General features: G+C 39.4%; 1 protein-coding gene and 1 long non-coding RNA gene across 2 annotated transcripts in view; one reads left to right on the forward strand and one right to left on the reverse strand.

The window, feature by feature from the left end:
• nav3 (neuron navigator 3) overlaps positions 1–27,163 on the reverse strand; it is a 422,744-nt gene that overhangs the window by 240,330 nt on the left and 155,251 nt on the right. The window lies entirely within an intron of this gene.
• On the forward strand, positions 4,945–6,699 carry LOC134646559 (uncharacterized). The gene is made up of 3 exons (XR_010096761.2): positions 4,945–4,987; positions 5,326–5,402; positions 6,643–6,699. It is a non-coding gene; the product is annotated as an uncharacterized LOC134646559 (long non-coding RNA).

Genomic DNA, 27,163 nt, shown 5'->3' on the forward strand with positions numbered 1-27,163 from the left:
TTCTCAGAGTATGAAGGTACACTTTACACAATTTCATTAAAGCTTTTGTAAAAACCCCAAAATGAAATAAAGTGAAATAGAATAACAAAATCAGCTGAATCTGAGGGGGTCAGATGGGAAACTGGAAAATTATTTGACAGATTTTATATCTATATATGCATTGTATATTTTCTGCTGCTTATCTGGGTTCAGGTCAGCAGTCTGGGGGCAGCAGTCCAAGCAGAGAAGCCCAGACTTTCCTCACCTCTTCAGAGCCACTTCTTCCAGCTCATCTGGGGGGACACCAGGAGTTGCTCCCAAGCCACCCAAGAGATATAATCTCTCAAGCAGAGGGTCTCTGCATCTTTCAAGCTGGAGAGATGACATTATGTGAAAATCCTATTTTCATAACATCTGTTTTTTGTTTTTGTTTTTTAAAGAGGATGGTTTTGCTTGCATCTGAAACAACACAGCTCCCCATAAGCCTCCCCAAACTGAGGCTGAGATTCTTGACACAGAATCGCTTAAGGCTAAAGGCTGTTACCCCAAGCTGCATCAGTCTTAAAGGAAAAAAAATCAGACTTATAAGGCATTGGTTTTAGGGGCCACAAACACAGATATCTGACTTACATAAAAAAAAAACAAGTTTGATATATTCAAACAGGCCGATTACAGACATGTACAAAACCTTAAAATAAATGTACTGTTTACTGTAGACAGGTAAACAAAGGTATGCAGCACCTCTTCTTCTTGTCCCTGACAAGAAGTGTTTTTCTTTGACAAACACGAGCATACACCACAGTGTTTAGCATTCAGGGATGAACCAGTTGTTTGCACTGAGCTTTGTGTAAGTGAACCAGAGCCAGGCTGCCACATGCTTGCAGTATAATAACGGCTGTCAGCCTGGGGGTTGTGGCGGGAGCCCCTTTACAACAGCCTGGAGCTGGCCTAAGGGCCTCTGTCATTATGTAATAAACCTGCATTAAGGTCCACATGTCCATTTATTGATAGCAAAGAGCCCTGCAGAACCTACATTTTGTCAGAAAAATGATTGAGAGAATAACATGCGGAATGTGGCACTGTGTCCTCGGGCATCATTACACAAAAGGACAGCTTGTTCCATTATCATACTAACACGTTTGCAGTGGCTCTTAAACAATGGTGACAGTGGCTATTCTCTGTATCTGAAGTCAGTAAGGGATGAGCATAAGCATACTCGAGGAAGAGAGGGAATCATGGAAACAGCTCAGTAAGGTCTCTAATTGTTTGGATGGTGAGAAAAAATGTTAACTTCAAAAATGCTTGGGTTGATTCCAAGGATATTTTAGGCTCTTTGTTTTCTGTAAAATCAACCTTGCTCCATCCAGCTCCTTCACTAACAACACTGGAAGCTAGGTGTCAATGCTGGGTCTTACAGTGAAAGCTATTTCTGTCATTGTTTATGGCGGACTTGGATAATGACATACCTTTTTCTTGGAGACTGTTCTTGACATGGATGTGGTGAGTGGGGTCTTTATTTATGATGGAATTTACCTGGTCTTTAATTACCACTATTTTATTATACTGTTATCTTATGTAGACTTTTTTTGCCCCTCAGAATATACCAGACTATTTTGTCTTGGATTTGAGCACCCACAACAGTCCTTATACTTTGCTAATGGTTTACAGCAACAGGTTCTAAATCTAAATGCCATGTTTGGATTCACCTCCAGACCTTTTACCTGCTTAACACCTGAAGAAATAAAGCCCACCTGTCCATAAGTCACTCCTTAAAGATATAACTAGGTTCAAAACATTTTCCATTCACAATACTGTTACCTGTGAAAGCTCAGAGACAATACTTCAGTCACCTGCTTGGACATTCGAGAGGCTTCAGATGTGCTCAGATCCAGGATCCAGTAAAGAGCCCTGAGGCAACTATTGTTGTTGTCGATTTGGCACTAAATAAATAAAATTGAATGGAATCCAATATGGCTATTGAGCAATGCTGGCTGATTACACCGATCTTTATTTCAGATTCATTACACTCAATAATAATAACAATTTAGGTCTAGAAACTAAAGAGGCATTAAAATATTTTTTTCCTAAACCCAGCAGGTATTATTACACTAATCAAAATTAGTTAGAGGAAAATTAGAAGATAGAACAGGGGATGTTTGATATTTTCATATCAAGAGTTAATAATAATAATGGGGAGAGGAATCAAACCCACCAACAACCCACTACTAAAGAATCCAAACCTTCTTTAAAATAAACAACAAAATAGAAGCGTATGCTGTGAATTTGTAGTAACATAAGAGTCAACTCATGCCAGTCATTTTTTATTTTTGTTTGCTCAAGTAAAAGAGAAAAAAAAGCAAACCTCATTCAGAGTCCCTGTTTATTTGATCATTCTGATCTTACATGTTTACACACGTAATAAGATTTTTATCAGCCACACATGACTAATCATAAGCACACACTCGTCTTGATCCAAATGAACACTTCCTGTTATTCTGGAATGACGTCCAGAAATGCAGCTGTGACTTTTGTCACATGTGGACCAAATGGAAGAAACCTGCAACGCATTTATTTCCACAAGACTTTCATTCGTTTGCATATTTTTTTCCACTGATTGCATCAGATGAAGAACTCTAAATGGGTATAAATAACATAAACAAGTATTTATACAGACAATTAAATGCATTCTGTCAAAATTTCAAATACATAATGTTATATTGTGAATGTTATAGTCAGGAGGGTTATGAGAGAATCTGAACCAACAGTACAGACAACCTTAGAATTAGAAGTTATTTGTAAATGAAGTGATCTAAGAGCAGCTCACCTTTGACCTGCACACACACTGTAAAATGTAATTCTAGATGTTTGTTATTTCAACATATTATTCTATATCAGTTTGACGATAGATGACTGAAGTTGTTGTTATAACATAGAATTACAAGTTAAAAACGTCCCAATTACACCAAAAAAAGCTAACTTGAAAACTCATGTCCAGCTAAATCAGCAACTTATGTGAACTTGACAATGTGGGTAAGTTGAGCACAGCAGGATTCAAAACTGCCTCACGTGACTGCTACCGAGGTGCATCATGGGGAATTGGCGGTTAAGGACATGCTCACTTTACTTGGACGTTTTCTAATCGTCTTCTTTGGAATATGCTTTCAAGGTGAGTAACATTGGTTATAACTATAAGGAAAGAGAGCTACAAAAGTTGGAACATGTTTTGAATTTATGGCATGATGTGTGTTTTTCTCTTTTACCGAAATGTTTGCTTTAGCTATGTAACTTTAGCCGACAAGGTCCAGCTTGTGTGTCATGACCAAACTTGACCTAATAAACTGACATATGGCCTTTTTTATGGGTTTAATGTAGCGCTGACCAAATCACAAGTATTGTGCCGCTAGCTTTAAGGTTGTGCACTCAACCACTGTTGCGATATTAGCAAGCTAACTCAGCTAATTAGTAAAGCTTATTTCATATTGTCTCTGTACTTGTAAATTTCTTTCAAGTTCACAGGCTGTTGTATTTTGGTGGAAGTTCATTTTGGCAATATTTCCAATAACTGACTGGGTTCAAAAAGAACTTTTTGGCAGGACTCCGATGCTTGTTGTCATCTGTTTACCTCTATGTAATCACTTAAGTTGTTATTAACTGCTGCATGCTAAGCTGCAAGAGTGCTTAACAACAGCTCACCATTTTAACTTATTTTTGAACTCTTGTGATCAGTATGACTAGATTGTGTGAGTTTCCATACTAAAAGAGCTGTAGTGATAAAATAATTGGCATAGAGACACTGATTTTTGGCATGGTATACTGCAGAAGTTTTTTTTTTTTTTTTTTTTTTGCATAATTTACCTTTTAATTAAACTGCATTCTCTGTATTGTAACAAAACTAACATTGTTTATATGTCAGAAAATTTGCAAACATGAATAAATGGCGAAAACAATATAATTATAACATATATTTTTATTTTACTTTTTTTAGGTCTGTGAAGCCAAACTTGATGCTGGGGATTTATTTTTGTCAGTGGAGTCAAATGGTAAGTTACAATTTGTGCATTTTGTCATACTGGAAACACCACAGATTATATTGTAACTTAATAGCTCTGTAGAACAAATGATATAAAGATTGTAGTGTCAGGGTACTTCTTAAGAAGTAATATGGCACTATTGATGATCACATGCAGGTGGCATAAACTAAATATTCAGACGTGCTACCAACAAATGATTCATTAACAAAAGCAATGGAGCAGACTGTTTAGGTTCTTGTGGTTGTAATAACATCCATAACTGAAGGTTTGTCATTAATTTATTTTCACAGGTCTAGATGATCACATCTGTCTTTGTCATTTAAATGAGGTGGACTTGCAAACTTTGCGCTCTTTTGGGTAAATTGCTGTCCACTACATATACACAGAATCTGCACAGTATTTCAGATCTAAAAATTGAGTATGTAATGGACTTGCTGGCTTTAATGTAAAAAGCCTGTTGTGTAACTTTAATGAGGCAGTTGGACTAAAACAGTATTGCTCATCAAGGTAAACATCTGAGGAATAAGGAAACTGTTACTTGTCCTTTTACTCAGTGTTCTTTTAAACGCACATTTACTAAAGTTTTACATCAAATAAGTTATTTTCACAATCATTCTACTTTAAAAGATTTCAAGACAGAGCTTATTGTTCTCTGAACTTTCTTGTTTGCTGAACGGCAGGTAAAGTGCATCTTTTTGTTTGTTTGCTTTTGTGTGTTTGTGTTTTCTCTAATGGGCCTCAGATGATCGTTTGCTTAAATTTGGGTCTCAAAGAATCTTTTTTTTATTCTGCCTGTACTCTCCACCCCTCTTCTTCTGTTGCTCAGGTTGAAGCAGAATTTGCCCGTCTTACATCTGTTGACCTGAAAGGGTTCCTTTTTGCTGTGCTTGACCATTATGGAGAGGTTCGTGGAGCTGTACAAAATCAAGAGTGGCATAGGAGGGCTAACTAGGCTCATAAAATGCTTCGATGATGATGTAAGTGTTCAACTGCGAAATCTAATCCTTTGTTTAAGTTTTAGGTTATCCAGTTCAACTGATGAACTCATTGAAAGAAAGCTGATAAGTAAAGTCTGTCATCATATTTCACAACCGGACATTTAGTGTGGTAACTTTTACAGAATCTGTGTATATTGGTGGTAGGTTGGATATCATATTCTACTTGAATGTCCTGATAAGCCTGATTCAAAATCTCCAATGATAATCATATATTGATGGAATTATGTATCAAAAAGCTGTGAATTTGAAGCTGTCTACATGCTTCATAAACACTGTTTAAAAAGTGTTTTTGTTTTCTTTTTGACTTCTTTGACCAGAGCCCTACACAAAGGAAGAGGACAGAGGACCTCATTTTCTAAAGGAAGATCCCTCACACACTTTCAAGACTGTGAAGGTTAGCATTGTTTCTTTTAGTAAATTTAATAATGACAGCACCACAGTGGATTTTAAATTAAACATGTGGCATCTAAGAAACAATAGATGCCACATGATAACATGTGTACTTTTTCCTCACCAAATGTATTATTACAAGATCTTTGACACTGGATTTGGTCTGGGTTTCAGAGAAACTAACTGGCAAGCTAGCATTGATATTATTAGTGTCTTGTGTTTATTCATGTCTTCACCAGGGTCTTTGACATTTCACTGCTGTACTGTTCACTTCAGCTTTACGTTTGATTTCTCACATTGTATATTGTAATGGCAGAGATATTAGGATATTTAAGGGGCTGCAGTGGCTGCTACAGCTGTGGGGGGCAATACTTTGGTGAAATGTCCTGGACCCTGGAAAAGAGACTGTGTAGACTGGGTAAGCAATTAAAGGTTACTGGCCCAGAGTCATTGGGCAGCTGGGTAAAGGTGGATGTTGATATTCAGTGCCAATTATGCAACCTGTTCAGCCATGTCTATATGCTCTTTTTTCATGCTGTTAATATAGGGGGAAAAAATAAACTTTAATCAATAAACTGATTAAAGAAGCATTGTCTATGGAGCCATAATCTGATCAATATTTAGCATAAGTAGATTTAAATTCACACACTGGTGATGGCAGCTACATTGTAGCCACAGCCGCCCTGGGACGCACTGACAGAGGCGAGGCTGCCGGACACTGGTACCTCTGACCACCACCAGTAGGCAACAGGTGAAGTGTCTTGCCCAAGGACACAACGACTGAAACTGTCGGAGCCAGGGCTCGAACCGGCAACCTTCCGATTATAAGACGAACTGTCAACTCTTGAGTCACGATTCAGTCATCCACCCATGTGTGTGAATGACTGAATGTGTAAAGCGCTTTGGAGTCCTTAGGGGACTAGTAAAGCGCTATACAAATACAGGCCATTTACAATTTAAATTGAAAATTTGGTTTGAATTCTGCAATTGAAGACATGCTCAGTTATTTATGAACATGGTCTTTGTTTAAAGCAAGAAATGTATTTGTAACATGGGGGTGCATATCTCATTCTGAAAAAACTTTAACAACTAATAAGTGTTACCCAAAGCCAATCACCATCATCCAAAGCATCAGTATGGCTCTTCTTTGGAAAGACATGAATTCTTAAGCACAAGGGATATTGTGTAATTGTAATTGTGTAATTGTTTTTTTTTTTTTTTTTTGTCTTTGAACCCTTTTATAGCCGACAGGTATTGAAGACACGTTTTCTAAGAGGATGAAAGTTGGCATTGTGATGGTGAAAGAAGAAGACCTCATCGATGTGTTGGTTGTCCTTGAGGCGGCAGTAATCCTGTCTAATCTGAGGGATGTCTCAAGTGCCATTTCCATGCTGATGGGCCTTCTTTTTGCCCTCAACATAGACTATCCAAAGGAACTTAAGGACATCTTTGAAGTCATTCAGAACATCCTAATGAACATTGGTGGAAGGCAGTGCATCTCACTAGTGCATGGTCTAAGAAACAGACTCTTGCAGAAAGCCATGCAGAACTGTAATTGTATGCTCACAGCATACAATTGCCTTAGTGTGAAGGACAGTTTTTATTTTACTGTTTGTTTTTTTATTCTTGCAAGTTCTCATTCTCACTTTTGTATGTCACTAAATGACTACACTTTACATTCCAGATTAGACAATTACTCATTTGTTCATGGTTTAAGAAACTTATGTGAACAACAATATAATGGTGGACTCTGCAGATGCTTATCTCATGCAAGTCAGTAGTTTTTCCTTTGTTTTGCAATTGAGCAGACTCAAACTAATGTTTCTGAAATATTCATATTATCAAATGTTTCAGAAGCATGCACTCATTTTCAGAGATATTGGTTCTGTGGAATTTGTTGCAATTGTAAACGAAGACAAATACACGAGTTTGATGTCTTAGTTGTTATAAACTGATCTTTACTGTCACTTATCAAAGGTTTTGTACTATTTTAATATTTCACGTTTTATGCTAACAGGTGTGACTGAGCACAATGAAGTTTAAAAATTTTGCAAATGTAAAGAATAACTTTTCTAAAATAGCAAGTGTCCCGTTGATACATTACAGTAATGCAGACTTTATGTTGTTACTTCACAAGAATCACTACTGCTCCTAGAGTATTGGTCAGAATTTAATCTTCACCCAAACTGGGCTCAAGACCAAGTTCAAATTTATTGTTTCACAGGGAGCAGCCTTTGAGTTTTGATGGATTGTGAGCCTGATGAGCTACGTCACTGATTTTTCTGTTTCTCAGATGACTAAGATGGCACAATAAATGGTGAATGTTGGGTGCTCATGAGTAATTGTCTTGTCATGTTCTTAAAACAAACTTTCTGTATGAAATGATCAGAGACTTTAATGGAATCTGTGGGTTTTTATTTTTTTTCTGTAAACAACAGAAAATTTATTTAAAGGAATGTAGATATTTAAACCTGAGATCTAAGATAAACCTAACAGGTAGTTTTGCTGAAATGGATGTTAGAAAGCTAAAAAACAAAAAACAAAACTTAAGATGTTTAATACACATTTTTCTTTACATCCAGTCAATCAACTCTGATAATTAAAATGAAACTGATTTACAAGTTCACTCAGCTACCTTAAGGAGCTCAGTTAATTAATAAACTTAAATCAACTTAGCTAACAGATTATGTTAGTTAAGCTAAAATAGATTCCTAAGTTAAAAGAACTACTAAAGTATTTGAATTAACTAAAAAACCCAAGTCAACTGAACTAGGACAAGAGTTTAAACAATAGATTATTTTAATTTAGCTGAAAGGGTTTTCCCAAGTAAAAATGACAATTAAAGGAGTTGAACTGACTAACAAATCTCAGTCAACTAAACTAAGACAAAAGTTTAGACAACATGTGATTTTTCATTAAGATAACAATTGGTTGTGTTATAAGAACAAACTCTATTTCTTGACTTAACTTAAAATTTTAAGGCAGCCCTGTACCTGATATTTTTAAGTTGAAACAACAAGTTATATTTTACAGTGCAGAAAACAACTCTTCATACTTAAGAATGTACCTTTCTTCGACTGTATGCACTCAATTTGATTGCTTGATGCAAACGTTTAATTTGATTAAATTCACCAAGATAAAAAAAAGAAAAAAAGTAAGGCAAGACTGACCATTGTGCCTCTCTACATCCCCCTCTTGTGGTTACATGATGCTTGAGGTCATGGTGTCAGTGTCGGGTGGTTAGTGATAACCCGCTTTCAGGGTTATACGTTTAATCCCCCACCCACCCCTACCCACACACACACTTTTCTTATATGGCAGATAATCCTTTTTCCTTTTGCCTTTAATTTAAAATAGGGACAATGAAAATTAAGTTACTAAATTGAAAGAATTTTTAAGAATTATGAACATCACAATATTTGAACAGACAAAAAACCCAATAATTTTATTACTAGCAAAAGGAAAAAGCAAAGAGAGGAAAAATGAAACATATTCTGTAAATGACACCATTCTAAATAATTTATAGGCTCTAGTTAGCTCTGCCCCTGATGACATAACTTCTAGGTGGCTGTCTGATCCATCCCATCATCCTCATAACAAAAAGTCTGCACCCCAAATTGCAGGAGTCAAGACAGAGAGGAACAGTCAAATAAATTAACTCAAGGCAGGTCAAGATTAAGTGCCGCAGAAAATTAACGTTGCAGCTTAGAGCTTTAAGGAGAGCTGTCAGGAGTTACAAACAAGACTCAAAGTTTTTAAACTTCATACAGGTAAAAAAAAACAAAAAAACAAGAAGCTGAGGGACTGACAGAGAGTTAATTGACAGGTCAACGGGAAGCGAGTAGAGCTTTGTCAACAATTAAACTCCCCTTTCCTCATTTTCTCAATAGGCTAAATCCAGGATCATCTGGATTGGCCTTTAAAAATATATTAAAAAAGTGTTAAACACACTAGCAGTGTAAGCTGGGAGGAGATAATCCATTCTCCAAGGTCCCGGGCATGCTGACACCACTGAGGACACGGATCGCCACTCACTGACATGACATGAGAGAGAGTTAATCTGATGGAGGGAGCACGGTGACCCATGCTAGGCTTACACACACACACACACGCATATAAAGTGTGTAAATAGTTGTTGAGGCTTTATCTCCTAGTGGCTTCAGTCTGCCACACATCACTGCATAAGCTTGCAATTCGAGGCTCATCCCATCCCACTGGAGATAATGAACCCTGAATTTCAAATTTAATTTCCTATCTTTGATTTTCCTCCTGTTGTCTCGCTCTTTCCTGCTATCAATTCAATTAGCTATCTCAAAGTTCAAGCAGTAAATGCTGATGAATGGCACTAAAAGAAGGACTTATTGAATTTCGATCAAACACAAACAGGTTTCCGTTTGGAACAAGGAACAAGCTCACCATTTTTCACCGTTCATTCCAAGCAGATCAGAGTTCAAAGTGGGGAAGAGGACTCAGAGGAATGTGTCCACGGCGTAGATGGTGTTATCTCATCAGCTCAAACTGGATGAGCACAAACCAGCATTTCATTTCAACATGACGCTGATAAAAATCAGCACAGTGGTGGCATGCCGCTTTTCCCCAGTCTGACCGCCGACTCATTCCAAAGTGTTCGCTCATGAACCACGAGCACACATACACATCCTGAGGCGGCAGCATTTGACAGCAGGCACCTTCAACACAATGAGTCACTGTCAAAAAAGAAAGACAAACAGCTCATAAATTACAATTATCTCTTATTCATGTCAGTGCACCAAAGTGTCAGGACAGTAGCACCTGCCCTCTAATTCTATGTTTCACTCCACTAATGCATGTGTTTAGCAGTACAACAGATTGACCTTAATTCAAAATTCCGAAAAGGTAGTAATTATGGAAGAAAAACAGAAGCAAAGGCCTCCCTTCCAAGTCGCTCTGATTAATAGCGTCCCTGTCTGGCATAGTTCAGCGGTGATCGGATTTACAACGGCGTAATTGATGGGTGAACTCCTACTGTGAGACAAACATCAAGACAGGATTTCCTTCCAAGCTGCAAGCGTGAAGATTCCTAGTGTGTGAGGAAGGAGTTGAACGGAATGAGAGCCAAACCATCTGCTGGTAAAATGAGCAGAAGATTTGTGAGAGGTGAAGCTCAGGTCCTCTTTCCTCAGAGAGTGGAATACAGACCGAAGACTGAGCAGAGTGAGAGAAGAGTGAAATGAGCGCGTTTAATAGAGTACAATGACTCCACAGAGTGGGAACAAAGAGTCTTTCACACACCTGGATGTGTGTGTTGGGTTGAGATGAGATCATAAATTAGTAGATAGAGAACAGATAGGAACATAGGTGAGGACTGAGGAGCGAGAGGAAGAGGGTCTTATAGGGGCAGAAGAAGTGAATGAAGGAAGGCTGTGTTTGCCTTCAGGGTTTTGTTAACGCCTACTGAAAACAGCATGCTGGGTAACTTGCATGGACAGGAAACACCCTGAGGGTCAGACATGTGTTCCTGCTGAGACACAGCACACAGGTGGAACGAAACGAGGAAAAAAAAATGAAGATGCACAGATCTTATTGAATGCATTAGGTCATCGTTGGAAGGTGTTTGCCACATGCGAACTGTGTGCAGGTCTGAAATATAATTCCTATGCTGCAGTTCTGACTTATAATGCTATTTTGATGTTTTGGGACTCACTTTTTCACCCTTTCAAGTCATCATTGCAGTCTCTTACTATGAAGTTTGAACTGTGGCCACCACTAATGGGCACTAAGAGAGGTCAGTTCTTCCAAACACAAGCTTGCATGCAAATAATGGTTGAAGTATACTGCAAAACAATCGATGTGTCATTTTTCTGTACCGACAACATCCACTGGATGTGTCCTAGCACACTGAACAGTTGTTCTGAGGTTTCCTCCTTAAGACAGACAGTGTTTAGCTTCAGGCTCAAATGAACACGTAACCATGACCTAAGATCTCTTACCACTTTAGCTTCATCGTTGGCACGAGTGGGAACAAAGGCAGGTTAAGTGCCAGATTTAAACCACAGCTGATGACAGATAAACACTTAAATGATATTAAATGACAAAGTGAGGTATAAGCAAGAGAAATTCCTGAAGGGGGACTTGTTAAACTGCTACAACTTTATGAATGCAGCTTCCTTGGACATATTCCCCATTCAGGGAATACCTGTCAGGATATGTTTCTAGGAGAGCTGTTTTTTATTTTGTTGCAAGCAGCAGACAGACTGTTTCCGACAGGTTCTGGTCCACTGGGACGTCTCTCTCCAACCAGCCAATTTAGGCCTAGCTACAGCTGTTTGTAGAAGGGTTACCAATGGTTACAAGTTTCCACTCGTTGAAAGGGTGACCAGAATTGGGCACTTTGATTCATTTTCTTCTTCCTTTTGTTCATGTGCCCTGATAGATTTTTCAAATTATGCTGTGGGAAAAGATCACAAGTGTCTGTAATATAACTACAGTTAAATCTCTGCACTTTCAATTAGGCATTTATCCCATATTTTATCAGATATCAATGCTAATCCTGACTCAGAAAGCTGTAATAATTGGGACAATGTGCTAATCCATAGAGTAGACTTATTCAGATCTGAAGAGTTAACACAGCAAGCAAAAAGCTAAACACAAAGCAACAGGAATATGAAGGTGTTTCACACTTCAGCAGTTTTCCTTGTATGTTTGCAAAAGTTTCTGGCTTAACTGGGCAGCTTTTGTTACATGTCAAGTTACTGACCTGCCATGCCATAAAAGCTCTTACACCAGTAACTCATAATAATAATAAATATGTCACAGGGGGCACTTGGGTAATAAGAAGTTTGTCCAATCTGAATTTGACCCCGTGCAGCCCAAAAGACTTCCTAAAGCAAGCGCTGGCAGTTTTTTTCCAAGTCTGGTTTTCCTGAATGAAAAATATAATGCTCTTTGTGAAATTACATAAAAGTAAGCTAGTAAAAGCCAGTGTTACTCAAATGAAAAATATTTAAGAGGTGATGGAAAAACATGATGACAAAATACACAAACATAAATTTTGACCTTAAGGTCAAGGACATTACCCGATCAGCCTATGACTGAGCGGTAAAAGGTCTCGGAAGGAGATTGAGTGGGAAGAGATTTCTAGATCATATGTGTCATGTTTCACAGAAAATTTAAATCCAAAACTTCCTTACTACTGCTCAGAGAGCAAATATAAGGGGGGAAAAACAAAAAACAAACAAACAGTCTTTTGAAGGCCTTTAGCTAACTGAAGTAGCCTAAAAAACTCTGAATAATTGTCTGAAAGTGAAAATGCATTTGTCGAACACATAGATTAAGCGTTCATGTGAATGGACAAAAACAGCAGACAACACTGTTGAAACGATGAGGTATACTCTGGTGCAGTTCCTGCCTAATTGACTGAGGGAAACCTAAACCACACCCTACATATCAGGGGCAGCATGGGGTCAACAGGGCAGAGGAAGAAGTAAGCCAGGGGAAACCACAAGAGGCCAGAGTCTGTGTTTCACCTGAAGAAAAAAGAAAAGTTAGGAGTGTCGAATGGAAGGAAAAGGGAGACAAACATGGGAGACAGAGAGGGGGTGGGGTGGGGGAGTGTGTGTGTGTGTGTGTGTTTGGGGGGGGGGGTAAGAAAGACAACTGACAGCCAGATCCAGCAAAAGTGAAGTGAACCAGTGCAGAACAAGTGTAGGTCACATCTATACAGGAAAGCAAATCCTGGAAATACAGCACTTTACATATTGAACTCCAGTCAGTTTGAGGCCTAAAATACACACAAACCCACAAGCGGGAGGTCAGGGCTATGAAATAAAAATACTAGAATCTATGCCACTGTTGGCACTGGGAGTTTCAAAAACTCGAGTAGAATAATAAAACTTGTGAGTTAAGCCGTCTAGAGCATAATTCCACTAGCCATGGCATGAAAAATAGCCCGAGTGCTTCTGCTGCGGTGGAGGAACAGTGAAACTGGATCATGAGCTGAAGCAGCAGCTCAGCGGGGGGACAACGTGTGGGTTCAGAAGCCTGGACTTTAACGAGGTGTGAAACTGATCGGATCGGCACAGGCCAAACTGATACACCCACCCACCCGACATTAGTGTGGCCCGAGCAGCATCCAGGACAAATCAGCAGGGACTTTCAAACAAAGAAAGCAACCGTGTCAAAGCTGATCGCGGTCCATTATCAGTACACTAATCCCCCGCCAAAGTTTTAATATCAACAGCCCGCGTTTCATGTGAAACGATTTTGGTGCGATGCTTATTTACAGTAAGACAGAGATTACTATTTAGTAAGAATTGATAGTCATGAGTCAACATCCCTAAAAACATATACAATACAATTGTATATTTGTTTAGGGAATAATTGTTGTAACTTTTATTTATTTACTGAGACTATAATACATATGCTCTGAACTGGTTACTTATTGATTCATGACATTTCAGGACAACTCTAAACCACCACCAAGATTATTTACATCTTGGAAAGTTACCAGAACTACAGGAGGCATAAAAAACTTAAATTGGATGTTTTTCAGAGATTCAACAGAGGCTGAACAGGAAGAAACAGAATCTGTGATACTGTTTGTCAATAAGAACATTATGAGCTCCGCCTCCCCCATTCTTATAGCTACTTCAGTTGGAATGGGAACATAACAGATCACAGGGGTGGGAGAAGATTCACAACTAATATTAGCAACTAGTAGTAACAGAAAAAATGTTGCTTTAAATTGGAGTAAAATGGCATTTCAGGCACAGTCCCAGGCTCTTTTATAAACGCATGTTTCTGCCCCATTCTTTCAGAAGAAATAAAACTTGGAGGTTTACCTGCAAAGAGCCCCTCACATGCAATCATCCCACCCATCAACAGATGGCAGTGTTCTGTCTGTGATTGTGAGGGGAAAGAGGCAGGAGGAGCAGAGCAGATCCAAGCACAGGGAAAGGCTTGTGTAATGATGGATCTAACCTTGGGAGACAATTGTTAGGCTGCAAATGAGCCGCTGTTGATGGCAGGAGGCAAAGACTGGGCGGAGCTGAGTTTCCTCCCTTCAGAACTAAAGATTAACATCATTTTACATTTATATTACAGGCATTTAGCAGCATCTTCCATCCTCTGTGACAAATATAGTACCATAAGCTTCAAGCTGCTAGTTAACTAACTAACTAAAAACAGCAATGCTATAGTTAACATTTGGTTGATGAGTAGATGGTACCACGTACCTATTTAATGATTTGTTAGTTTTTTATATTTAATTTTTTCATAATCAAAGGCATGAAGCAAATTACCTGGTAAACATTGCTGCATGCTGCCAGTGGGGGAGGAAACATAAAAGACAGAAGATGAGAAAATAAGTGGGAGGATAAAGACACAAAAGAGGGCACAAGGAGGAAAGGGGAACAGAAGGAGAGTACAGAAAAACGGGGCGAGAAGGAGGATGCTGCAGACAAGGAAAAGGTCAGCTGCCTCTTCAACATTTCTTCTTGATAAACTGAGGAAAACAGTGGCCTGGATAAATCTTTGTTTCTCTTTATTTACTGAGATGTTGAACATGTCATCACTATGTCTATAAATGGGCTCCTGTGGGGCAGAAACAGCCAACCTGAAATGTAGATGGCCAAGAAACGCAGCAGAGAGAACAGATGCACACAAGTGTGCAGGGAGCCGGCGGTTTTGGTTCTTAAAAAATAAGTGGTTATCTTTAGGCGGCACTAAACAAACTGAGGACATAATGTTCTAAATGTCCCATTGTGTTTTATTTTAACAGTCACTAAAAGCAATGACATAAAGTCTGCAAAATGTTGGCTACTTTGGACCTCTTTGATTTGTTGGAGAGACACAGGATGGCAGTGTGCCTCGGTATTCACTCTAAAATGTCCAACACAGATATATGAAGAATAGGAACACTGGAATAGAAGTGACATGGGAGGGAAATGGAGACCTTGTCCTGTGGAGGTGGTTACCTGTCGAAGGTAACGCGCTAGCACTTGCATGTGGCCCCACTCTTTTAGGCTCATGATAGCTTGTGAATATATTACATCCCAGCAGTACTAGCTAGCTATAGTTTGCAGTAAGCTAATATGGTCTTCTCAAATAAAGCTTGAACTGAGCACTGTTAGATTTATACACAGTATTAACGCAATAACTGCAAACTACAGCCTGCACAGTAGTAATTAAAATGACGCAGTCTCTTCAGTCCAGATGTTACCACTAACTTTCTGATACTTCAAAGTTAAAAGAATTGAGACAGGGTGAGGATAGCTGTTAGTTCTGTCATTCATTGTATTACTGCAATCTGCTAAGCCAAAGACTAGAGATGATCCAATAGATGATCCATAGATTTTTTTTTTTAAATGTTACATATCTGCACCAATTTGTGTTCATTATACAGGTCCTTTTGTAGGACATTTCAATTACTGCAGAGATGTCAGTTCTTTATCTTCCTTCACAAGTCGCTAGCTCACCTCCTGCAGCTCAAGCTAACATTGCCTCCCACTCTGAACAGCACCCACTCACCACAGACTGAAAGCCGATAGTAAATATTCAGGTTATTCCAACAGTAACCACAGTCGAATCCCCTCCAGCAAGATAACATAATGCTGAAAAATGCTTATGATAGGGTCTCCCAGTGGTTCAACCAGCCTGTGCCAAAACCACATACTCTAATCTTGGCACAAAAAATAGCTTAAACTAAGTTTTTCAAGAGCTTTTCTGCTGACTTCAACTATCCACTGTTATAAGCAAAAACACAGTAAAAAACACTTTGTCTGAACTTCTTAACCTGTGTTCACTTCATCACAGAGTTACTGCTGCTTTGCAAGTTATTAAAAGTATACGAGTACATATTGCAACTTTACACAAAAAACATCATAACCAAATAAAAAGCTTCTTATAGGTACTCATAATTTCATTTAAGAAAAAAAAAGGTTTTATTTTAACCTGAGTATAATAACTATTCATTCCCTCTCTCTTTCCTAGCATCTTCCCAGCACAGGGTCTGCTGCGTGGCTCTGTCTTCTCCATATGGATCGGTTTTGGGTGTTTTCTGGGGCGAGATCCACTGCGTGTATGTCTTCGGTGATTGCGTCCATCCACCGCTTCTTTGGTCTTCCTTGCAGTTGGCCTCAAGGGTGGAGTCGGAGGGCTGTTCTTGGCACCAAATTCTCCTCGCTGCGCATGTCCATACCACTGCAGGCACGCTTCCCACATCTTCTTTTCGATCAGGGCAACTCCGAGCCATTTTCGAACATCTTCGTTCATCACACGATCCAGGCGGGTTAAGCCCACCGTCCACCTGAAGATCTTCATCTCCATGGCGTTGAGGATCTGCTCGTGTTTCTTGGTGGTTGGCCAGCATTCATATAGGGCCACCGGCCATATGACTCTCTTGTAGATCTATTCTTTCTCATCTAATATAATTTCTCAAAACATTTGTAACTTCCTGTTTTCAGACAAATAAGAGCAAGTGCTTCTCTTAGGTACTCATTAGTTTGGGACACTTAAGGCTAGGTAACCTGATTCAATTCCCACCTATTATGACAGTATGAGAAAGAAAAAACTTGATTACAGTTAGTCTTTTGGTTTTAGGTTTTATGCAAAAAGAGTAAAAAACAATTGAAGTAGGTGAGAGAATGACTGGGACAACAAAATGTTGTCTACTGTGCTGATAAAGTCTCCTACTGCCAGTCTATATGAAATGAAACTTGAGGGATAACTGCTTAAAATCTCCCCAAAGTTTCATTCCAGAGTCTAGTAACAGTGTACACATGTATGAAGACACAGAGAGCTACAAAATGCATCATATATACAATACATACACACTGCAGATGAAACACCAAGGAAGGGATTAAAAGTGAAGCTTTTATGCAATTAACTGACTTCTCTGTCAAAATTATGAGTGAATGCTTAAAACCTGCTGCCAGATACTGCCAGATACTCAGTCTTACAAATAGCAACAGCACACTTCCACTCCACTCCTGTGAGGGAAGTATCTCTCATCGTGCTGAGTCAAGGGTCACAGGATATAAGAGCAAAGGAATTGTTTCAAAAGTGACTGACTGCTGTATCCTGGCACTATACATACTTAAAGGTCTCAAAGAGCAGGAGAGAAAAAGGAAAGAACAGATAAACTTACAAGCAATGGAGTTTTCCAGTCCGGTCATATGTGAGCCTGTGGCTACACCACTGCTGCTCCTCCTCAGGCTACTGTGGTCAAACGCTATTAAGGACCCATAAGAGAGACGGATTGCTGCTGACAGGCTGAAGAAAGAGCCAAGCATATTTATCTGGGTTTCTTTGACGTCTTGGTGTTTAGGAAGGTGGTGGCGGGAGATACGGTGGTGGTGCTGTGTGTGTGTGTGTGTGGGTGGGTAGGTGGGGGGGTTCATGGGTAGAATTTACGCCGGATTCCTAGTTCATGACCTCCCTCCCTTCTCAAAGCGGGTCCTTGTGTCATCTCTAATTTGACAGGCCTAGTTTTTCCCCCCACTGCTCTCTGGTTGAGCTCGGAGCTTTTCTTTTGCTTGTTATTTCAGTAGTACTATTACAACACAGAACCGACAAAACATATACTTAACTTGTCACGATTATGAGGCTTTCACAGCTACCAGCAAGAAAAAAAAGCCTGAAAATTGTGAAAAGTGTAGTTTGATTAAGTTTGCAGAGAGCTGCCTGGTAAGGAAGAGGAGAAACTCAGTATGTATAATTTATAGCAGCTCCATGCCATTGGGAAAAAACTCAAATGGCATACCAATTAAGTTATTTTCTCTGGTTTTTGGAGGACTGGTGATTATTTGGGATAGAGGAGGTGCAGGGAGGCCTTTTTTGGTTTGGCTCACATCATGCCTGAGGTATGGGGATCCTCTCTTTTGGTCCTTGTGACCACTGACATCTAGGGTTACATTCAGTAGAGCTGCCTCACTTCCTGCATTGCTCATTCGAGGACTAGTTTTACCTTCTGTTTGTTTGTGTTTCTGGGTGTGTGTGTGTAATATATACTTTGCTTGTGTGCTTTCCTTACACAATTTTCTGTCCAGAAGCAGATTTGCAACAAATGGCAGTTATTTGCAACTCCAGCTGACAGTGACTGACAGTTCCAGCCTTTGTACCTGACACATCTAGACAATCCAGATGTTGTGAAATCCATACATATGGGACCCCAAGAAAATCAAAGGCTCATCAACACTGTTCAACAAAATCATCCTTCACATTTTAGTGATCTCTGCTTTAGATCAGTGTTATGAAGTCTTGGCTATTTGACCTAGAAATAGAATGTAAGAAAGCTGCACAAAGCCAAGGAGTGAAATGGTGATAGTGCAAGTTCGCTTTAACAACTAGGCATAAATTCAACAGGAAGCATAGATTTTCTTTTCATCTCCTTTTGCCAGCTCGCTTGCTTCCGTTTTCCTAGATGAAGACTGCCTTAGGGGAAAGCGACAGACTGCCGCCCCACGTGATGCACAGCAACATTTGGTGGCTGGCACTGCCAATCTGGGACCCGTCACAGGACCCACCTTGAGAAAGAAGTCACCCACAGTGTGCCACAGATGGGATGCCATCAAGTTGGCGGACTCCTTTAGTTCATTGATTCATGTTGACCTCACGATAATTTTACAGCATAAGGGGAATTAAAGTACAATTCATTCATAAGGATTCTCTCATACTGACACTACAGAAAGCTGCAGCTCTTACCAGCCAGCGGTGAAAAATAATGGCCTGTAGAGACTGCTATGAATTAGATAGTTTCTGTGCTGTATCGTTTAGACACAGATATATCTAAAGAAGCTACTCTGCTGCAGTAAGGAGGACCAATTCCAGAACAGTGTTATATCCTCCACAGGATGGAGGTTGTTTATTCAACTCCAAAATAGTCATTTTTAGGACATGGAAGTTTCTCGCATAAGGTGCCTGAGTTCATTTTGCACAAAGCTGCTGGGAGCAAAAACAGGATGAAGCTTCTCCTTTTGCTCAAAACAGATGACAGGAGCAATATAGGGCATGCATTCTGACTGCTACAGAGGTCAGCTCTATAAATCAGGCATGGACTTGGCCTGAAATTGAAAAAAAAAAAAAGGCAAACAAACTGGGACATTTGGAGGAGGAGGTGAAAATGAGCCTGTTCAATATCACAATGCCATGGCATTTAGACACAATATAACATCAATACTGCTGTTATCATTACTACCAAAACCACCACCATCATCATTTCAACTACTATAACTGTAAAGAACTGCTACTATTACTACCCATCTATGAATGGAGTGGTAGCATTCAAAATATATTCAGATCCCCTATGCTTCCTGGCTCACCTCACTTAAGCTAAACAGGCACTAATTCAGTGACTACGATGGGAAACAAGATTGGTCTAATGCCATGCTCGTAGAAAAAATGTGCAGCATTCAGCTGCTCACCACTTCAGTATGTCTACTTTGACATATTTGCGAGACAGAGAGAGGAACAACTAATCATTTTCCACTGTGTTCCTGAGGGGGAAAGGGGGCAAACAGAGGTGGAAGGTTAGAATGAGTGAGCTGCAGGAATTGCCTATCCTTCCCTTTTTTATCCACTCCTCTCCTTGCTGTTAGGGATAAGACACTATTTTCATGTTGTTTTATTAAACACTATGTGGCCTTATTTATTAGTGTCACCCCAGACAACTATAGCAAGCAGTGCAGCACTGAAAAGGTCCATTGAAGCTCTGTACATAACTGTGTGAGTGTTAGAAGACATAATGCACAGCTAAGAATCACATTCATCTTTTTGCATTAGTGCATTACTTATTCCACCACTATAACTATGATGTGTTAACTAAGATGTGGCTCATGCTCACGTGGCCCTCATGCGTGCATGTGTGTAAATTAACCGTGAAACTAGTCTGTGGTTTGATGCTCCCACCGGCAGCTTTGTTCAAATGGTTCCAACCACTGCAGAATTTACAGGGTGCCAATGGTTTCCTGCATGTCTGAGCATCAATCATTGAATCATACACTCCTTATGTCTCATGCTGCCTCTGGAGAATAACATAAATACACAAATTAGCATCCTAATATGCCATAAGTAAATCAGTCTCAACATATCTGCTAGCTGATGGGTATGCAACTTTCTGTGTCATGTTAAAGTTAATCTGACTGTGGAGGTTAAGGAGGAGCACAAACTGATTAAGAGATTCACTGATTGGCAAAGTATGCCCAATCAGAGCTGCTTGTCAGATGGTTGATTAGCATCAGAACATCACTCTTGCTACCCCTTTACATCATCTGACTGTGGATCACAGATTTTCAGTGACTTTTAAATGTTGAGGTAACCAAATGATCGTGCTAAAAGTTGTGTGAGGTTAAGAGGAAATCCTGGATTTGGATTCGGAGGCAGTACTGGCAGACACCTTAGTACTGAGAGGGGAAAGACAAATCAGTGTTTTCCTATTAACATAAGGGTGAAAAAACTGAACGAGAAACTGTGAATTATCCACTGACATCAAAATCAAATCAAGAATGAAGTGTTTCGATGGCAGTGTAGTAGAGATTGATTATATTCTATAATTATATTTTAAATAGAAGAAAATCCATAAAAAATTCTTTACAAAAGCGCCCTCATTTGGTGTTTAGATGATGGTTGTGGGGAAACCTGTTAGGATCTGGGCTGGTTGGGATTTTTTGGTTTCTTTTTGTAGTCCTTTTCTTTAGGAACAGCTGGGCGTGGCATGCTGGGTTTTCCCAGCACACCTGAGGATTGTTTGGCTCCATCAAGCTGAGAATTTAAGGAGCAGTGTGGCAACTACTCTTCACCTGATCATTGGCTCTGCTTCAGTCTTCTCCACTCATCAGCTGTGTTAGGATCTTTGGAAAGACACCTGCCAAGATGTCACCACTCTTCCTCCAGCGTGCCTGCAATTTGCACTACTTACCTGGACTCTTTCACGCCTAGGTTGGTTGTAAAGGGGTAACAAGAAAGTTCAGCCAGTTGTTTATCTCTGTACTTTTTATTCAATTGGTGAAATGTTTGCACTCATTTCCCAGTTCAGTGTGTATCTGTTTTCCTCTCCTGAAATTGCCTGAGATCCTCCACTAGATTTCCTCCTTTGAATGTTAATTTCTATAGTGGCTCAGAATATAATTATTTTCACTGCTGTGTGAGACTGAGTTGATCTGCCTCTGTGATACATGACAAAACTCATCTAAAACATAAAGAAGTATTCGTATGGCCTCTGTTCCTAAATCCTCACAAAAAGAAACTGAGTTTCTCTCATACTGACACAAAGACTGTTTTTGTTTTTTGGGTTTTTGTGGAACAAAATTTCAACCCATAAAGACACAGGTGATATCGCATAGCAGTCATCTGGTTTAGAATCGTATGTGAATGACTAATAATGAAAAAGTAAAGTCCTCCATTGAGGGTTAAAATACCATGAGGATGCACATTAGAAACATGTGTGGTCCCAGTGTGAGAAAACACCACTCAGTGGGTTTTATAGAGGAAAAGAAACAATTCCACCAACTTTTAAAACAACTTGCATGAGAGTGAAAGTTACGGCACGTAGTGAATATCACTGTGTGAAAAAACTTGTATCTGTCAGCGAGCTGAATCAACAGACGTATTACAACACTGTTGTTCTGCTTGGAGTCAAGGGAGAGGTAGGAAAAAATTTGTGTCACAAGTAGCAGATCTACCAATCACAGCCGCAACGTGAGAGGCTTTAGAGAGCTCATATCAGATCAAAGAACAAAGAGTCACTAGGGATTGTTGATACTTACTTATTAAACAGTGAGAGAGGAGGAGATGAAAAGCGGGTGGGGGTGTGAATAGAGGACGAGCCTAAAGGAGACAATACTGGACAGTTGTAAAGTCCTGAAAATCTGCATGCATGTGTATGCATCTTATTGAAAAAAGCAATTCTCCCTAAATATAAGGATTTATATTAATTATTAGCTTTTCATCAACAGTGAAAGCATATATTTATCCTCAAGTTGCCCATACAGACCAAGATAAAACAATACATCTAAAGTGCTTCCACTACGCCTTGGCTGCACAGACATTAATGAAAGTACACATCGCATGCACACAACTCTGCAACTACTTGTAAATCTTTAACGTAAATGTCTTCTGTGACATTTTGTACAAGACATATTAGGTGTGATGTGACAGTAAAGGCTGGAGAGACAAAAAGGGTAAGAAACTAGGAAAAAGTGAAACAAGTTGGGTTGGAGAATGAAGTGGAAAGCTTGTCTCAGTTTGGCCTTGTCTCTACAGATCAAGAAATGCTGACAGGAGAGCAACCAGGGGAAGCAATAACCCTGTCAAAACCACTAACTGTCATCTGATCTAAGGGTGGTGAAAGAGGAAAAATTGTATTTGGGAAAATAAAATCTGCTGTGACACAGTGTATCTTACTTTCAGAGCCTTGATGAAGCTGAAGGAGTTAAGGCAAATTGAACAATCAAAACTATTTAACTCATCTTGGAAAAGAGCAGGTAGCTCAAGTTGTAAATGAAAGTTGAAAAGAGCAACGAGTAAAGTCCTGAAAGTTGTGAACATGTATATTAGAACATATGTTCTAAAAACAGGACACCATGCAGTCCTGTGGAAACCTCAACACGCCCTCAGTGCTTCCATAGGAATTAAGAGAGGAAGTAGCTCCTTAAACAGACTTTATTATCGTTATCAAGAGCAGAAGCAGTACCTTAAGAAAGCTTTGCATTAACAAATGCCTGCAAACCTCTTCTGTAAAGAGAAGTTTGCCAAAATGATCATACAGAAATAATTATTTCTGCTAAATGTGGTTCTACAAGCTAATATGGGGTATACTTAAGTTTTCATTAGTTTTCATTCTTTTTCACACGACTGTATGTGCTGAGCGCTGGAGTAAGGAATCTTATGGCTTTATGTAGATTCATTGTACTGAAAGGTTTTTAGGCTTGGTTGGCAGGTAGGAAAATAAGAACTGCTCCCACCTGCTCGCCTCTGTGTCCGATTCTACCCGTCCATCTATCTCTGCAGCTAACTTTTCTGTCTTCTCTTCATGTGCCTTTTCGACCACTTTAACACACATCATTTTCAGGCACACAACTACACATTCACAAAAATAAATGTCAAGGTGGCTCACCTTCATGCAGCCCACAGGTGACGTGTATGGCATTTTGTAAAAAACGACAGTTGAAGAAAGTCATCAGAAACTCTTTCTGACAGAGGCAGCCAGTTCCCTGGCTCACTATTCGATACACTAGGCTGAATTACATGGCAGCTTTTTATGCTCGTGTCAGTCAGGACCAGCACTGCGCTGTGACTGCAGCAAAGAGTGAAAAGTGCTGGTTGTCAGCTGACATGTTACTTGCATTACTGGCAAATTATGCAGGTTTATGTACGGTATGGATGTTGTCTGGAAACGTGTCACTCACAAGGACGCGCAAGCATCATCACTCTCAGACTTGCAGGTTTAATTTTATTCTAATATGCTGAGGCAGCCCTTTTTTTTGCCATTTCCTTGGTTTTAAAATTGCAATTCCTTTGCTTAGGGTATCAACCCGCTGTAAGTACAAGCCAAATGGCTACAAATACATATTTACTTTACCTTGAGAGCAAACCCAACCATCTACTCTAAGAATACAAGTCTTACAGCACGGATTTCTTTTCATCCCAAATATGTAGCAAACAATTCCGCAGAGGTTTAATCTTTGGATGGTGAAGGGCTAAAAACAAAAAATTGTAAGGTGGTAATACCATAAGGACACTTGGAATCAAAAGAGTAGATGCAGTAGGACATTTGATGTTTTGTGATTTAATTTTATCATCAGGTTATCAATAGTCAGCGCACACCACTCGCCTAGATGATTCCGACTCTTCAGCTCTGCTTTTATGATAGTACTGATTCTTGGAAGATAAGAACTTGAAATTCAATTATAACAACTGAGATAGAATATATAAAGCCAGAGATGTTTGCTCCAAAAACAAAGTCACTGCTTCACTGTGTTTAATAAAAAAAACAAACAAAAAAACGGTTCAGTCACATCATGGCCATTTCCCAAACGTCTTAATGACTGATAGTGATGGCAAACAATCTACATGAACTATGTTGGTGGTTTTGTAGTTGTAGTTAAACAACTGATTTATTCCAAATTACTTGGAATGATTAAATTAGCCCTATGATTTTTCTAAACATTTTCACTATTTATTATATTCCTTTAATTATTCTCATAGTAGTAGTCATTCACTGGCTGTTTGACCTCTATAAAACATCTCAAATACAACAGATTTACTAATAGATGTGGCACAGTAATTAAGTACAGCAAGAAAATTCATGTCACAGCACACTTTAATCTCGACAAGCTCTGTTGGTGATGAATTCCACTGAGGATAAGACTAATGACTTTTTACTGACAATCTTAAAGTCACTCCAAAAATTCACATTCAAACTTTCTAATTTGAGATTGGGGTTTTTCAGACACTTGGAAATGAGGGTTAAAAAAGGAGAGAAATTCTTAACAGGGCCGGTTGTACCAAGGATTATCCCAGGAAATTAATGAGATTAAACTTGCATGAGATGATTTCAGGGCTTGTGAAGATGGGACAGATAGTCAAGCCAGCAGAGGGATTTATCTGTATTGATTGGGTGCAAGGTTCAGCTACAGGTTAGCTTTCAGCACCTAGGGAAAATCTGATAAAGGGAAGGCAGGATATAAGTACATGCCCCTCTGAGGCCCTGCTAACTGACTTGAAACAGTGCACATATAAACTGCAAAACCGCAGAGGTGTTTCATCATTGTAACTTTAGAATAAAGGTAGATGGAGAACAAATACATTCTCAAAGCTGAGCTACAAAGTGAACATCACCGAGCAGTTTGACAGTCAAGCAAGTTCTTTGATGCTTCTATAAGAACCCTAATAAAATGCTCAGTAAATTACATTTGCTGCAACTCAGAGAAAGACACATCAGATAATTGACCTGAAACAAGCACAAGCAATTCAGCAAACCTGTGATTTCCTTTAGGTTTAAGATTTTTATTCTCTTTCCTAATGACAGTAAATAAATAAAAGACATCCCAAATATTGAATAAAGTAACCTTCGCTTTATAATGCCATGCTACTGTTCTGTTATTATTGTGTCAACCTCTGATACAAGTGAAATCAAACAGTCATTAAACTTGCCATAGGACTGAGTGCACATCAATAGGAACGTAATTTTCCCTTAAGAGCCGATGTAGGACTATTTTCCAGGTGAGCCCCCCTGAACAACATGAAAGATCTCCAGATTACACACATGGGTAACCTGCTACCTCCAGCATGCTACTGTGACCCTTTCACCTTTCGTTCGGCATATTTCACAAGTCAACTCTGCTTATAACCAGAAACCTCTCGTCTGCAGTAGAAGAAAGGAAATCAAAGCATGTGTGTATTAGCAGATTGGCCAGACACATGTCTGACCCCCACATATCTTATATATTCCATTCCCCCAACAACATGCCAACTCACAGATTTCATCTGTCTTTTCATCGTGAATTTTAATTACCTTGCTAGCATGACATTAACCTTTTCATACAGCAACGAGCTGTCATATCCTCTCATGTGTGACCTGTGATCTGTCCTGCAAGTGGTTAATTTGGGTTGGCAGTGGGTGGTTCCCTGCTGAGAAGAGGGGAGGAATAAATAGGTTGGTCGTTTGGTACACACCTGGAGATTAAACGCTGCATTAAAACAGAGATGGAACCCCCCCCCCCCCCCCCCCCCCCCCCCCCCCGAATGTTAGGCCTGACATGTGTGCAATAACATGACTTGTGACCCTCCTGATATCTCTGTGTAATGGTCCGCATCACAGGTAGCATGCCTACAGCAAACACATTTCACTCTGGCACAGTCACATGGATTGACTGAGCATGCGTAAGTTCCTTGACATTAAATAAATTTGTCAAAGAACCTTAATCTGAGCAAGGCGATTCCAACATTATAGTCGCAACGTGGAGCACAAAGGTTTAAATGTACGATACTGACATAGAGCAAAATCAGGTAAGGAAAACTGCATGTAAAGTAAACAAACAGGACCAGCTAAGATCATATTAACAACTTCTTCAGAGTTTTTGATGAAAGGCTCAGAGTCAAGGTCACTTCCTTCAGAGTATAACCAAATAATCAAATACCCAGAGGAGTCAGAGCTGTGAAGCCGATTTATTGCCTCTGTAATATTCAAAACTTCTCTTCCTTCATGGTAGAGGTCAGAAATAACTCCTGCCCAGTAAGCCCACAAGATACAAATACTGACCAGTCGGCGATGGGCCCCACTGAATGCAGATTATACTAATTGCACTGCAGTAGGGTGGATAGATAACTCTGTCAGAAAAATGAGTAAAAAGGTGAAAGATGAAGGCTTTGCAGGTGATAATGAGCTCTGTGGGAAGTGCTTTGCCATTCTAGTTTATCTGAGTAATAATAATTGCATTTGCCAGTGCATGTAATAAATGAACAGGAGCTGGAATCAGTAACACTAATGCAACAGCGTGCCTATGGAGTGAGACACAATGACTGTTTTTGGTTTTTCAGATCACGTGAAATGAAAATTCTGATTTTTTTCCCCTTTTTCTTTAATTCTGATTCTTAAGATACAAGATTCAATTGATTGAATGATGAAAGATGATTTCTTGCTTGGGAAAACCATCACTGAAACTTGGAATTCTGATGACGGACATCCATATGTAGAATTCTGAGACAGGTAAATCTGCGTGGACTAAAGTGACCCCTCCTCAAATTCTAGCCTATTTTTTTAGGCTGAAAAGTGAGAGCCAAGTTCTCTTC

The sequence above is a fragment of the Pelmatolapia mariae genome, linkage group LG17, assembly GCF_036321145.2.
Source record: "Pelmatolapia mariae isolate MD_Pm_ZW linkage group LG17, Pm_UMD_F_2, whole genome shotgun sequence".
NCBI lineage: Eukaryota > Metazoa > Chordata > Actinopteri > Cichliformes > Cichlidae > Pelmatolapia > Pelmatolapia mariae.